This window comes from Eubalaena glacialis, chromosome 3 (assembly GCF_028564815.1).
Source record: "Eubalaena glacialis isolate mEubGla1 chromosome 3, mEubGla1.1.hap2.+ XY, whole genome shotgun sequence".
Taxonomy (NCBI): domain Eukaryota; kingdom Metazoa; phylum Chordata; class Mammalia; order Artiodactyla; family Balaenidae; genus Eubalaena; species Eubalaena glacialis.
The window spans coordinates 118,856,557-118,872,981 of record NC_083718.1 but is presented as its reverse complement, the minus strand read 5'-3'; the positions used below and the strand labels follow the sequence as shown (position 1 = coordinate 118,872,981).

The 16,425-nt window shown below is 39.0% G+C and overlaps 1 pseudogene; it reads left to right on the top strand.

The window, feature by feature from the left end:
* Positions 1–4,380, top strand: part of LOC133087151 (calcium-activated chloride channel regulator 4-like) — a 48,975-nt pseudogene extending 44,595 nt beyond the window's left edge.
* The last annotated feature ends 12,045 nt before the right edge of the window (positions 4,381–16,425 follow it).

The following is a 16,425-nucleotide window of genomic DNA, read 5'->3' as shown; positions in this document are numbered from 1 at the left end:
CACTGGAGCCTACCTAGGCTCTTTGGTGGGTCTAATGACAGACTCTGGGAGGGCTCACGCCAAGGAGTACTTCCCAGAACTTCTGCTGCCAGTGTTCTTGTCCCCACGGTGAAACAGAGCCACCCCCCGCCTCTGCAGGAGACCCCCCCAGCACTAGCAGGTAGGTATGGTTCAGTCTCCCCTGGGGTCACTGCTCCTTCCCCTGGGTCCCAGTGCGCACACTACTTTGTGTGTGCCCTCCAGGAGTGGGGTCTCTGTTTCCCCCAGTCCTGTCGAAGTCCTGCAGTCAATTCCCACTAGGATTCAAAGTCTGATTCTCTAGGAATTCCTCCTCCCGTTGCCAGACCCTCAGGTTCGGAAGCCTGACATGGGGCTCAGAACCTTCACTCCAGTGGGTGGACTTCTGTGGTATAAGTGTTCTCCAGTCTGTGAGTCACCCACCCAGCAGTTATGGGATTTGATTTTACTGTGGTTGCACCCCTCCTACTGTCTCACTGTGGCTTCTCCTTTGTCTTTGGATGTGGGGTATCTTTTTTGGTGAGTTTCAGTGTCTTCCTGTCGATGACTGTCCAGCAGCTAGTTGTGATTCTGGTGTTCTCGCAAGAGGGAGTGAGAGCACGTCCTGCTACTCTGCCATCTTGGTTCCTTCCTTGACCCATTCTGAAATTTATATCGTATCTCAGGGAACTCCCGAATAGCCAAAACAATCTTGAAAAGCAAAATCGCAGGGGTCATAATTCCTGATTTCTGAATTATCTACAAAGCTACACTAATCAAAACAGTGTGGTACCGGCATAAAGATATATAGACCAATGGAATACAATAGAGAACCCAGAAATAAACCCTTGTATATGTGGTCAAATGATCCTTGATGAGGATGCCAATACCATTCAATTGGGAAAGAACAGTCATTTCAACAAATGGTGTTGGGCAAATTGAATACCTACATGCAAAAAAAAAAAAAAAAAAATGAAGCTGGACCGTTTCCTTACCCCATATGCAAAAATTAACTCAAAATGAATCAAAGACCTAAGTGTTAGCACTAAAACTATAAAACTCTTAGAAGAGAACACAGGAGAAAATCTTTATGACATTAGATTTGATTTCTTGGATGACACCAGAAACACAGGCAACAGAAGTTAAAATAGATTAAATTAAAAACTGTGCACCAAAGAAGACTATTATTAATGGAGTGAAAAGGCAACCTATGAAATAGGACGAAATATTTGCATAACATATACTTAATAAGGGGTTAATATCCAGAGTATAAAGAACTCCTAAAGCTCAACAACAAAAAAACAACAACCTGATTCAAAAATAGGCAAAGGACTTGAATAGACATTTCTCCAAAGGATACATACAAATGGCCATAAGTACATGAAAAGATGCTCAGCATCCCTATTCATTAGAGAAATGTAAATCAAAACAACAATGAGATACCACCTCACATCCATTAGGATGACAACAGAAAATAACAAGTGTTAGTGAGGTAATGGAGTAACTGCAACATTTGTGCACAGCTGGTAGGAACATAAAATGGTGCAACCGCTATGGAAAACAGTATGGCTATTCTTTCAAAAATTCAACACAGAATTACAATTTGATCCAGCAATTTCACTTCTGGATACATACTCAAAAGAACTGAAAGCAGAGTCTCAATGAGATATTTGTACACCTGTGTGCATAGTAGTATTATTAACAGTAGCAAAAAGGTGGAAACAATCCAAAATTCTTTGACAGATAAATGGATAAACAAAATATGGTATATACTTACAATGCAATAGTATTCAGCCTTAAAAAGGAATGAAATTCTGACATATGCTAAAACATGGATGTAACTTGAAGACATTATGCTAAGTGAAATAAGCCAGACACAAAGGACAAATATTTTATGATTCCACTTCTATGAGGTACCTACCATAGTCAAATACATTGAGACATAACGTAGAACATAAAGTTGTTACCAGGGGCTGAGAAGAGATAGGAAAGGGGAGCTCTTGTTTGTCTGGTCCAGAATTTCAACATTTGGGATGCTGAAAATTCTAGAGATGGATAGTGGTGATGGTTGCACAGTGTGAGTGTACTTACTTAATGCTTGCTATAGACTGAATGTTTGTGTGCCCCTAAAATTCATATGCTGAAACCTAATGCCTAAATATGATGGTATTTAGAGGTGAGGCCTCTGGGAGGTGTTTAGGCCATGAGGGTAGAATCCTGATGAATGGGATTAGTGCTTTATAAAAGAGACCCTAGAAAACTCCCTCACCCTTCTACCATGTGAGGACACAGAGAGAGGATGGCTATCTATGAAGCAAGAAGCAGGCTCTCACCAGACACTGAATCTGCCAGTACCTTGATCTTAGACTTCCCAGCCTCCAGAACTGTGAGAAATAAATGTTTTGTGTTTATAAGTCACTGAGTTTATGGTATTTTGTTAAAGCAGTCCAATGGGCTAAGACAATGACATTGAAAGGTACACTTAACAACGGTTAAAATGGTAAATTTTATGTTATGTTTATTTTATGATAATAAAAAAAGAATATATAGTTGTATCTGCTTCTGTATCAACAAAGTAACTCTGAAAGAATTAGTTAGAAAAATATATATTCTTTGCTAGCTTTCCTTCATCTTGTCCCTTACTTTAAGACTTCTGGGAATGTTCAGTTGGCAATTGGAATATGATCAGAAGTAGTGTTCTTTAGAACTTGCATCAGGGAGGGAGAGAACTGGTTGGAAGGGGACTGGCAGAATTTCCCCAGGTTTACTCCCAGCTTGGAAATAATGGGAGGTAAAGCAATTCCTTTTAAAAAGATAGTCATTGTGCATCATTTTTTACTGTGCACCCTTAATTCCAAATCAGTTAGTTATCTGATTCTATCCTACAATATCCTGGTCAGGATGTTAGAGAAAGAATTCTCCTGCCAAAGAGTTTGAATGCACAAAGTCAATGAATCTCATGACTCTCCAAGAACAGTGTCACCCATGCCCAGGGAGCCTCTGATTTACCAAACTACCTTTATAATTTCTGTGACATAAGAATGGTAAAAGGAGTAATAGGTAATACATAACTAGAAGAAAACCAAAGTTCTGCTCAATTAGGTCTTATATATTCAAATATATATATCAGTAAAGGTCATCAAAAATAATACTGAGTAAATGATTTTTCATAACCTTTCAAAAATATCTCTAGGCTATATTTTTATTTTATATTTTATACAACTATATTTTACAGATATTTTTCTTTCTCTGCTATTTTGACTTATGACTTTATAACCAAACTTGATAAAATGTGACTGCGCGTAAGAAAAAAAAGAAGAAAAGTGGGATGGGGAATTCAAATGAAAATACTAATAGTATTATGCTTATTATAAACAAGGAAATTTTTAATGCAGGGAAAATTGAAGAGAATCCACCAAGACCTGAAACTGATGAGGACACTCAGACAAACTTGGAGAGTTTCACCAGAACAGCACCTGGAGGTGCATTTGTGGTTTCAAATGTTTCAAAACTTCCCTTACCTGACCTCTACCCACCAAGTCAAATCACAGACCTTGAAGCCACACCTGATGGGGATGAGATCAGAATAACATGGACAGCATCAGGAGATGATTTTGATGTTGGAAAAGGTAAGGATGAAGTTCATACAGTATTGATTAAGTGAAAGGTACTCGTTGCAAAAGCAAGGGTGAATGGGTGGGTAAGAGGAAAATAATTTTTAACTGATAGCTCAGAAAAGTATTAATTTTATAATCTCATGTTCTGAATCATAAATGTGACACATTTTAACATGCCGCCACTTTTCATGCAGAGAAGGTAGCATTTGGCAGAATTCAGCTTTTATGGAAAACTAAATATGGCTTTGGATATAAGCTTGCATTCTAAATATTTTTGAGGAGAATTAATAAAAAGGAATTTTAAATGGATGCTCCAGTTCCTACATCATTTGTAACTTTTTTTTCCTTAGTTCAACAGTATATCATAAGAATAAGTGGAAGCATCCTGGATCTAAGGGATAATTTTGATGATGCTCTCCAAGTAAACACTACTGATCTGTTGCCAAACAAGGCCAACTCCAAGGCAACCTTTGCATTCAAACCAGGAAATATCTCAGAAGAAAATGAAACCTACGTATTCATTACTATTCAAAGTGTGGATAAAAGCAATTTGACGTCAAAAGTATCCAACATTGCACAAGTAGCTTTGTTTATTCCTCAAGCAGATCCCAGTGCTGGTGAAAGTCATCCAAATCTCAGAGTTAACATTTCTACCTTGGTTTTGTCAGTGGTTGGATGTGTTGCAATTGTTAGTGTTATTTTAAGTGCCACTATTTGTATTTTAAAGAAGAAAAGAAATGCAATTAGAGCAAGGACTGGATTTTAATAAAATAAACAAAATTGAAGGATACTGTGAATTTTTAAATTCTGCTGTGGATCATTAGCTCATGAAAATAATTTTAAGAAGTCTAAAACGATTAAATATAAATACCCAGAGATAATTGAAACTGTAAGTCAATATTAAAAGTATAATTTTATTTACTCATTGTTTCATTTATCATATACAGTGATAAATAAAACTTTTTTCTTCTTGCTATCTGGTTGTATGTTACTTCATACAAAAGTTTTCTGGAATAATATTTCAAACTTCATCAAAATGTTAAAGTTGTCTATGTGAATAGTAAAAATACAAGTGTAAGAAAGCAAAGGAGCTCCAATTTACATTTCAAAACAGTTCTCTGGTTTCTGTGTGTGAAGGGGATCTGCAGTACATGAAAGGAAATATCATCCAGTGAGAAAGCTATAGCAGTTGTCCTGGGTCTGAAATGATTTTAGCTTAGAGGAGACGGATGGGGAAAAGTGGACACACTAAAAATAAAATTAAGTGGAATAGGGAAGATATGGTCATGGATTGTATGAGAGAGATGAAGGGGAATGAATATGAGGATGAATCCTAAGTTTCTAACTGAAACTATGGACGAATGGAAATGCCATTTACTGAGATGGGGAAGATTCAGGAAAAGAGGATTTTAATAGAAGGAATAAAGAGCTGAGTTTGAACGTTTACATTTAGGGAGCCTGTGAATAAATGCCAACTAGCATTATGACATTGGCAATTGAATCCAAAGGCCTGGAGTCCAAAATTAGTTGTTAAATAGAGATATACGTTTCATGGTTGTCAGGATATAGATGGCATTAAAGCCATAATAATGAATTAGATCTATTAAAGAGAGAGTGTAGATTGAAAAGAGCAGATTTAAGTGGCAGGCCATGGCCATACCTACACAGACCCTAACAATGCAAAAAAAAAAAAAGGGGGAACATAGAACTATGGACTACTCTGGTGCTGAAAGAATTTGGCTTCATGAGAGTAGGTAGACCTTTGAGTCCAAGTTTATTGGCTTATGGTTTCTTTTTCTTCTAATTAAAGTTTTTCTCATGTTGCAAAGGGAATTTTACCACCAAAATTCAACTCCCTGAGGAACTGGAGAGACACTGAAGATGATCACCCATCATTTGCATCCTTATCTCATTCAGCTTTGGTAGGAGTTACTCGCTGATTTGGAAGTAAACCAAAATGAAAGCCAAGTAAGGTGAGCCTGGGGTCATCCTTAGCAATCTTTAAACATAGATCAGACTTTGACCTGGCATAATTAATTTGGTCTGAGTGGCAGGATTGACAAGAAGGGTATTGCAGTTTAAATGAGAAGTGCAGAGAATCTAAAATCAGAGGAAAGTTGGAAGCCCTTAATCAGTGGGATGCTCTGATTTACTCTCATGGCATTCAGTGGAACATGAGCTCTGTATTTAGGCATTTGGGGACTGGGCTGCTGAGGCAGAAAATCTGTTGGCACTCTGTTCCTCAAGTGAGCTGGCACCAACTCAACCAGCGCTAATAGTTCTGGATACACAGGTAAATGTGGAGGAGGTTTGGGAGGTGGAACGTGTAGGACACTTGACCTATTACAAAGAAGATGATAAAAGCCTGAAATTCTGTGTAGGCAATAGATATACTATATGAGTCAGGCTTTCTTTGTGTCCTTCCTATCTGCCCACCCCACAGCTCTGCAAGCAAGGCTTATGAGCCTGGTTACTTCCTTCCCAATGTTCCAGTGCAGTAGCTAAGCTCTAGTAGGTCCCAGTACTGGGCTATCCCTTCCTAGGACAGAGACTGATGGAGCTCTATGCCCAGGTCTGCATCAAGGAGCTAACTGTGAATTATTAATAATCATAAAAATAAAATGAATGGCTACCATTGGTGTAGTTAAGATCACCAACATATCTTGTGGGGCCCAGTGTAAAATGAGAATGAGGGGGGCCTCAGTTCAAAAAATATTGTAATTATGAATTTCAAGATGGCAACAACAAAGCATTAAACCAAGTGCAGGGCCTTCTAAGCATGGGGCTCTGTGCAAGTACATACATAGGTCTTATGTCTACTAAACCAGCTCTGGCTATAGTCCATGATAAACTAGTAATAAAACATGTAATGTGGAATCTCTGCATGAACTTTCCATTACAGCCATACAGCAACATTCATGGTCTAATAGTTAATGCAGTTAATCACAAAAAAGTACCAGGTTTGGAAAGGGAACCTTAGGACCATTGCCTCTGGCAGGGGATCTAGCTACAGAAAATAAATATAAGTTTTCCCAAGTAAAGGAAAAGAGGCAGCCCTATGTGGGAGAGGGCAGCCTTTGTACCAACCTCAGAGTCTCAAATGACTTCAGGGTTTCTGAATGGAAAAAAAGCGACCAACTGACTGCTGCTCCTGGAGGTGGGCAGTCAGCAGTGTCACAAAAGTGTCCTTCACCTGCCTGCAGGAGTCTGCCCAAAGCCATAATACTGAGGGGTGGTATACATTCACAATCCCTCCTGCCCAGCCAGAACTAAGGGAACTACCTTTCTGTGCTTCTACTTCATGCTACTAATGATAGCTGGTGTTGCAGGTCAGAGTGACCTAACAGAGCACGCGCAGACGGTGGGACCCCAACCATAGTTGTAACAGGGAAGAGCCAAATCTGACTACATGTTGGATCTGTTTCTTTTACTTTACCCTTGCTTTCCGCTGCTTTTGTTCACTATAAGGATACTGTCTATACATAATGGCCTGCCTCTGGGAACGCTGCCCCTCTGCCTGAATGTTAAACCAAAGTGCCTTTGTTCAGGGAAACATCCGGACCCTGTCCACCTGTGGATGGCTGCAAGAAAGAAGAAATTAACACATCCCCTCCCAGAGGCTGGCCATTCCAGGTGATATTTGCAAAACTTATGGCCTTTTTACTTCACTTCCTCATCTCTTCCCCTTCTCTGTGCTATAAAAAAAACTGGCATCCAAAGCCCGATACGATGGTTATTTTGAGACTTTAGTCTGCCATCTTCTCTGTCTGCCAGCTTACCAAATAAAGTTGTATTCCTTGCCTCAACACCTCGTCTCTGATTTATTGGCCTGTTGTGAGGAGAGCAGAGTATGTTTGGACTTGGTAACATAGTGTCTGATGAACACTCACCATGACAGCAGCCTAAAATGGGACACAGAAAAGCACGTCTTGAGTTAACATTAAAGTGAGTTAGGTCTATGGCAGGCCAAACAGAAAAGTATGGTAGTTAGTCTCCAAAACTAGCTTTGGAGTTTGGAAACTTTGTGTTTTCAAAGATTCACAAGCCCTGTTATTCATGCCTTTGTGTAGTCCCTTCACAAATTGGGTCTGGGCTGGACCAATGACTCGCTTTAATTAGTAGGATGTAGCAGGAATTATGAAAGCTTCCATTTTTGTGTTCTTGGGAGCCCATGTGTAAAACCCAGCTACGCTGATGAAGAGGTTCTGATTCCATATGCACAAAGAAACGAACCTAACTATCTCTGATTCCAAGACAAGTCTCTAGGTGATTTCATTCATGGATACCAGACTTCAAGTAAGACCAGCAGAAAAGCCACCTAGCTTAACCCAGTCAACCCACAATATCATGAAAATAATAAAATGGTTGTTTCAAGCCAGTAAGTTTTGGGATAGTTTGGTACACATTAATAGATAACGAAAAAAACCAATAATGATATTAGTCAGAGTTCCATCAAGGACACAGAACTACTATGAATATTACAGAGTAGGGAATTTATTACAAGGGTTAACTGGGGAAGTAGCTGAAGAAAGAGTTGAAGAGTCAAGAAGCACTGAAGCACTGGAGTTAGTTTTTGGTGTTGAATGTTAGAAGCTAAGCAAGGCCAGGGACTAGAGTGGGACCATGAGGGCGCTGATGTAAAAGTCTGTGGTAGCCTGTGGCCCCTGCACAGCTACCACCTCTGTGAGTTTGTTGCTAGATGTCTTGTGGTAAGTCTGGGATCATGATAGGTCAGCAAAGCCAGCAGTCAGGAAAAAGTTGAACACGGAGTAGGGAAGAGTAAGAATGCCAGCCCACCTCCGCTGGTATTATTTCTTACTGCCTCCTATCACCCCTCCCTTCAGACGGTTATGGCTGTTGATTTACTTCTGCCTTCCAAACTTCAAACAAATATCTCTTTTGATCAACTCTAACCAAAGTCTTGTGGTTTCTGGGAAATGAACTTCAATTTTCTCCATGTTGCCTCAGCAAGGTCAATTGAAACAAGGAAGTATGCAATGGTGACAACTGTGGAATAGCAAAGAATTTCCTTATGTGGAAGAGTGTGGACCCTGCCTTAGACAAATAATAAATAAATAATAAAATAATAATTTATAAATAATAAAATAGAAATAACTATATAATAATTATAAATAACAAATAAATTAGCTTAATTTAATTTTAAAACAAATAATTTTAAAAGAAAGAAAGCAGGAAGCTGTAAGCTCCTTTGACTTTGTGGATTACTCACTCAATATTGGCTGCATTGAATAGAGAACGCAGACACTCAGAGGCAACCATTTAATATAACAACATAGAGTTACAAATGACCTTAATAAGAGTAATTATGGTAAAGAAATAATGTGGTGTGAATAAATAGAGAAAGAATGTACACAAAATTCAAGAATCTTGATTATGAAATAGAGCATAGAGAAGGAATAGAAATTGGAAGAATATATGATTAAGAAAGGTTTAATTTGTAGAATAAGGAAAGGTTAGATTTGATTATAAATATTTAAAAATATTTGATATTTTAAGCTACATATATGTAAAAATGATTAAAAAAATTTTTTTCTAACTGTAAATTTTTTGGAGGCAGACTTTGGTATAGAATTAAACCTTAGTTTTCTCTTCTGTAAAAATGTGATACTAATAATCACCTCCAAGTATTGTGTGAATCCCATTAGAAAGTGGCAGGTGTGTGGGCCCACACCTGAATGTAGCGTTCAATTCATAGCAGCTCTCACGCTGAGAAGCTTTGTACTATTGTACCCCAAGCTCAGGGATCTTAGCACTGAGGGCCACCTGTCAATCAGTCAGTCAGTCAGTTTATTAAGCTTCTGCTATTTGCCATCACTCTGCATTAAGGTGCTGTGGAAAAGTAGTGAATTAAAAAGACATTCTTAATCCATGGAGGTTAAAGCCTAGCAAAAAGACAAATATTAAATTACAAGATATAAATAATTACAAGTTTTCAAAGTGGTCTGAAGCATCAAGTCACTGAGATTCATCAACCCCATTGCAAATAAAATCCTCACCCATCCACCCACTGACCTTTCATTTATGTACACATTCCCCAGGAGCACACTGTTTTTGCCTTGAACATGTGAATTTTGCTATTGAAACAGGATACAATTTAGTACTCACCCAGATTCCACTTTCAGTTATGATGGCGTAAATCTGAGAACAAAAGGTACTATGTACCCCAGATTCCAAACTTAGAATACTGCAAGCCATATCCCTTTATAGCAAGTGAGAGGTTCTAGGTCATCCAAAGCTATAGTTCACCACCCACCAATTCCATTACACTAACCAGCCCCATTATAAGAAGAGGACTAGGAGAGAGAGAAAGGAGTTGTCCTTTGCGGGAAGTGCAGTGTTCAAAAAGGATCCTCCAAAAAAAACAAAAAAAACCCAAAAAACAAAAAGGATACTCCTGAATAAAGTGTAAATCTCAGGAAGCCACAAAGTCAGGAGCTAGTAATCCTTTCACACCAACATTGCTGAACCACTGGATGGGCAGAGCCCTGATGCTGCTGACATGGAAGAAATAGGCAGGAGAGAGGTGGGGAAGACAGATTTTCTAGTGGGACCACCATCATGCACTGAGGATTTCATGCATGTTTGATACATTAAGAAGTGTAGAGTTTCTTACTGATTGAGTAGAATTGTAGAATGTGACTGGGCTTAATCCGCTTGGGATCTCTCATGCCAAGAGACTGTGTAAAGAGAAGAGCTTTACAGGACCCATCTAAGAACCTGTTAGGGAACAACTTTTGGGCACCTACCACCGAGTGACATCTGAAACTACACAATAGCAGAACAGGCTTATGAGGAGATATTAGCCTCTCCTATTTCTCCTCCCCAAGACCCAAGCAGAAAAACCCTAAGAAAAGGGAGAAGCAGTCAATTGAAACTGAGGCTGTATACTCCTTTCTCCCCTATTTTAAGTCAGAGACATAAGTCTGGCCTGAGTTAGAGGAAGGGAAAGAGGAAATCTGAAGACACATGTCTTAAAAGACACATGTCTTAAAATGAATAGGATTGGGTGTTAACCATCAAAAAAACAAAACTGTTCAAATACTCAAAACTGGCAATACTAATAGAATTGGACTATGATGTCAGTAATAGAAATTGGGACCTGATGAGATAGGGGAAACACTAGAACATAGACACTGAAAAACATTATTTTTTCATGCTGATATCCCAAAGAGATAACACTGCTCAGTAAATTGATTTCATAGTGATCACAGTGAACAATATTGTTGCACAAATTTATGGTGACAAACCAACTGATATCCAGACCCATTCTCTAGACAGCAAACTCCTGCTGTCTTCCCACTTCCTTCCCTCCTGTAGATAACACCTGTGTTCACCTCCCCATCATCCATTCTCGCTTCTGCAAGAAGAGGTCCAGTCATTTTCCATGCTGGATTTCTTGGCAAGTCTTCGACTTAATCTCCAATCAGCCCTCCTACCATCACCCTCTACTTCTGGTGCCTAGCACAGCTTCTTCCCTTGGACTAGCTGCATTTCCCTTCATTTCTGTCTTCTGTTTCCACATAACCCTAAATCTTATCTAGGACCACCATATACACAACTCTAAAAGGATCCATTCAAATAATTTCTTATATGAATGGCACTCCTGGAGTTTCACAAAGTACAGTCTGTATATCTTCATGCAGTAGTCCTACTCTTAGAGCTGACATATGAAAAAGTAAGTATTCATTACAAATCACTTTATATTGTTCCATAAACCAGAAAGTTGTCTTAAAGCTTTTGTACCTACAATAGCATTTTAGTAAAACATGTAGTCAAATAATATTTGTTGCCAATTAATTTTTTGATTTATGATCCCAGTACCTTGTATTGTTCAATAATCTGTATGATGATCAGCACATTAATACCTGTTATGTTTGACCTCATGAGGAATGTAAGCAAAGTGCTACACAAGTGCGATCTCTTGTCACATGGTTATCAGGAAATAAGAGAGTGGCTTTCACACGAAATTGCTCTAGAGACATATGAGAAATTAAAAAGTAGGAGTTTGGTGGTATTGAAACTAGAGCCATCCCTTACTCCATAATTTGAAGCTCTGGTTAGACTTAGAACTAACAACTATCAAAATCTTCTGCTTTTATTAAAAACAGGCACACACAGTGCCTCAAATATACCTAGAACCTTATCAGGCTTCTTCATAGAGCAATTCATTGCTCTCCAGATTCCAGTCTAATAATACTATAACAAAGAAAGCCCGCTACTGAATTTCAGTTCCACCTCCACCCTCTGCCCCATCACCATGAACATCACACACACACACACACACACACACACGCACACATTTTGAGCCAACATGGGAAATGTGGGTAGCTTAGAAAGCTGTTTGGATATAGATTTGTCAATTTTGGTCAGGAAATGAAATAATTCTATAAAACTGAACTATTCTCTTCACCCTTACCTCCTTCTGAATTTCTTATCTCAGAGAAAGAAAAATATTTCACCACCCAGTCATTCAAATCAGAGACCAGGAGACCATCCCTTGGCCCTACAATTCCCTCACACTTCGTATTCAATCAGTCAACAAGTCCTGTCACAGAAATCTCCTTGACCTTTGTCTCTCCCCACCTCACCTTCAGTAATGCTTCCTCAGTTCAGCATCCATCATCATCTCCTGGATAAAGATGCCCCCTACCTGGTCTCTGTCTTGATTCTCCCCTCCCCAATATGCCTACCACACTGCCCCCAAAGTAATGTGCAAAACCAAAAAAATTCTTAAACTGTTTTAAAAATAAAGACTAATGCCACAAAGGCAGAGACTATGACTATACATCACTTTTTCCAGGCACCAAGGACAAAAGGACCAAAATATGTGTCAAATGAATGAGTGCCGGGCCTGCCACCATGGGGCCCTTGCCTCCACTTCCCTGTCTCTTACTGTACCATCTCACTGTTCTCACACATTTAATCAGTCAAAGACTTTCAGTTTCCCAAAAGTACACACTGTTTTATGTCTTTAGGTCTTTATCAGGAACACCATACCCCTTTCATCCTTCTCCATTTCGAATCCTACCATCTTCAGGCTCCCTTTTCTGCCTTCTGACCATATGCCCCCCTTTCAAAATCCCACCCCTACTGCCTTTCCTGACTGTCTCCCCCACTCTCAGGCAGAATAGAGCACTCTTTCTTTTGTGTCCAACTCTCCACTCTTCATATAGAATCTAACTTCCAAATGCAGTTACTTCTTTACATATTTGACATAAGCCTCCCTAACACCCCTCAACTGTACAGTGAGTTCTTTGGAGAACAGAACTGCATCTTGGGAAGAGAGAAAAAAAAGAGGAGCGAGGGAAGGATGAAGTAATGAATATTTGAACACACATACACATACAGAAACTCTTCCACTCCCTTTCCTTACCCTCTTGTAACCAGTTACCAAATCCTGTCAATTCTGAATATATCAAAGTGTCCTCCACCTGTCCCTATACTTAGTTCATGTCCCCAGCATCACTCACTTGGACTCCTACATAACCCTTTGCAAAAAGAGCCACTGTGAACCATTGTGTAGGTTGTGCCCTGCCTGAAAGCACCCAGCGTTGTCAGGGGCAAGGAGAGTAGGGGTGAAATACAGTCAAAACTCAGTTCCCAAGATTAAGGTTGAGGGGGCACTATTTGATCATTTCTCTGCCCAGAGGGAACACATTTTTCTAATTCACAAGTTGTTTTTCTAATTCACACAACATATGTGCTAGCAATGCAGCCCTGTTTCAACCCTTCTTCACCATACAGCCAGAGTCTTTCTAAAGTACCAATCTGATGCTTTTACTCTCCTATTTAAAACCTTCTAACGACTCTCCTTTGTACTCAGTGTGAAGTTCAAGCCCCATGATATGATTGATAATGTCTTTCATGTTCCACCTCTGGTTTACCACTCCAGTCACAGTTCTCACACCTCACATTGTACTTGTATATACTGAGCTCCATCCACCTTCTCTGTATCCCCAGGCTACATCTCCATCCCCCTCCCCATCACCCATCCACTTCCACATTCTGCTGTCACATGAATGACCCACGCTCATCTGACGAGTCTTAGAATAGATATCACTCCCCTGGGAAGCACTCCCTAACTTCTCCAATCTCCCTTCTGACTGGGTTAAATTCCTCTCACATCACCTCATTCTCGCCCCTGGGATAACACTTAACATTTTATGTCTTAATTGACAATTTACTTGTCCCTTATTTCTTTCCAGATGGTGATCTTTTTGAGGGCAGAAAACAATCTCTTATTAACATTATATCCTCTATACCTATCACTATGCTCAGAAAATATTTGTTAAAGGAAAACATGGAATCTGTCTTCTCCAGAGTATCAGTTGTAATGAATCAATCCCAGAGCTGACAAAAGTACAACAAGAGGAACCAGTAACCACCTTACTCTATAAGTTTACACTATAGGAAGACAGTGTTATACCTCTGGACAGTAATGCTAAGTCACCCCATCTAATAAAAGTATCTTGAATTATATCCTCATTGTTAATGGAATAACAAACTTTGGCTTAACATTTTCTCTTAATTAATCTCCCAACTAGCCTTCATCTTGTATTTAGGTCCATTCAAATTGTTGATATAAATATAGTTCTGCCTAATACCTTCCTCCAACCCCAACTGCTTCTATGACCCTGTTTACACCTGCCCAGGATTTTACTTTAGTCCTTCAAAATAATTTCAAATATTTTAAGGCCCAGACTCATTCAAAAGTAGCTAAAAACTTATTTCACACTTGAGAAATGCAGCCCCTCTCTACTCTCCTATATCAGCTGGCCGCTCTTCCCATACTCCTACATAAACAGCAATACTGACCCACCCAGCTGCCTGAGGTCAAATGCAGAAGTCATTTTTTCTTTGAAATGCTGTTCCTTATACCTGATTTTTCATCACTGACTCTTTCTTTGCACATCTCTGTTTAAATATCTCTTTGGCTAGGCCATCTCTGTCAACCCAGTCCTAAGCAGCAACTCAGTCACCATCCTATCTTTCGTTTTAAAATTCTCTGTATAGCTTTTATTTATTTTTTTCATTTTTGTACCAAATATTTTCTCTCACATCTTTACTGGAGTATAATTGCTTTACAATGTTGTGTTAGTTTCTGCTGTACAACAAATTGAATCAGCTATATGTATACACATATCCTCATATCCCTTCCCTATTGAGTCTCCCTCCCACCCTCCCTATCTCATCCCTCTAAGTCATCACAAAGCATGGAGCTGATCTGCCTGTGCTATGCAGCAGCTTCCCACTAGCCATCCATTTTACATTTGGTAGTGTATATATGTCAGTGCTACTCTCTCACTTCATCCCAGCTTCCCCTCCCCTGCCCCGTGTCCTCAAGTCCATTCTCTACATCTGTGTCTTTATTCCTGCCCTGCTGCTAGGTTCATCAGTGCTGCTTTTTTAGATTCCATATATATGCGTTAGCACACGGTATTTGTTTTTCTCTTTCTGACTTACTTCACTCCATATGACATACTCTAGGTCCATCCACCTCACTACATATAACTCAATTTTGTTCCTTTTTATGGCTGAGTAATATTCCATTGTATATATGTGCCACATCTTCTTTATCCATTCATCTGTTGATGGACATTTAGGTTGCTTCCATGTCCTGGTTATTGTAAATACTGCTGCAATGAACACTGTGGTACATGTATCTTTTTGAATTATGGTTTTCTCAGGGTATATGCCCAGTAGTGGCAGTGCTGGGTCATATGGTAGTTCTATTTTTAGTTTTTTAAGGAACCTCCATACTGTTCTCCATAGTGGCTGTATCAATTTACATTCCCACCAACAGTGCAGGAGGGTTCCTTTTTCTCCACACCCTCTCCAGCAATTTATTGTTTCTAGATTTTTTTTTTGATGTGTTCACTTACTTTAATAACACTACATTTACCATGTTATCATCATGGAATGTAAATTCAGGTTAGACAAGAGAATTTCACAAGTACAACAAAGCATTCTGTAGTATACCAAAGTTTGTATAATGTCTGACCAAACCAGCTTGCTCATAAATCACTTCCATTATAGGCAATTTATTTAGTTTAACATTTATGATTCTTACAGAGAAAATAAACATACTGCACACATTTAAAAACTGTTTTTCATTTACCCTTGCATTAGCACTTAAAATTCATATTTCTATTTCAAAATGACACAAAAATTATTCTAATATAACAGCAGCAAAATATAATTCTGCAATTACAAAAGAGCTAAATGGGGATCTACAGTTAAGTTATTCTCATGTTTACAACTATGATTCTGAAATAAATACTACTTCAAAGCAGCTCTCTTACCAGCTTTTTAGGTTTGGTTTAAAAACACACATATAGTTGCCAAGAGGTTTATAATGTTGTATTCCGTGCACTGTTCTGAAAGGGTTCCTCAGGAGCCAACCAGCCCTTAAAACAGTACTCAGTCCACAAGGCAGTCAGAAAGAGTTAAATTAACTGGGGTAAATAGGATTCCTATATTACATCAAAAGCATATGATATTCTGCAGAAACTGGGAGCATTACCAGGATTGGCATGTTGTCCTCTTTACAACTAATTTCATCAGAAGAGTTTAAGAAGGTGGACATTGTACCACTATCAAGTGCATGTAAAAATGACATGTTTTTGTGCTAATCTGACTCCCCTGAATGATCTAGCTAGTGAACTAGTCACCAGTAACCTGGTCACCAGGCAAATCAAGCCTGCAAGAAAGGAAGCCAGTATTCAAATTACCATGTTATTGTTCGACCCAAAGAATTTATTTTCAACATAAACATATAACCTCAATATGA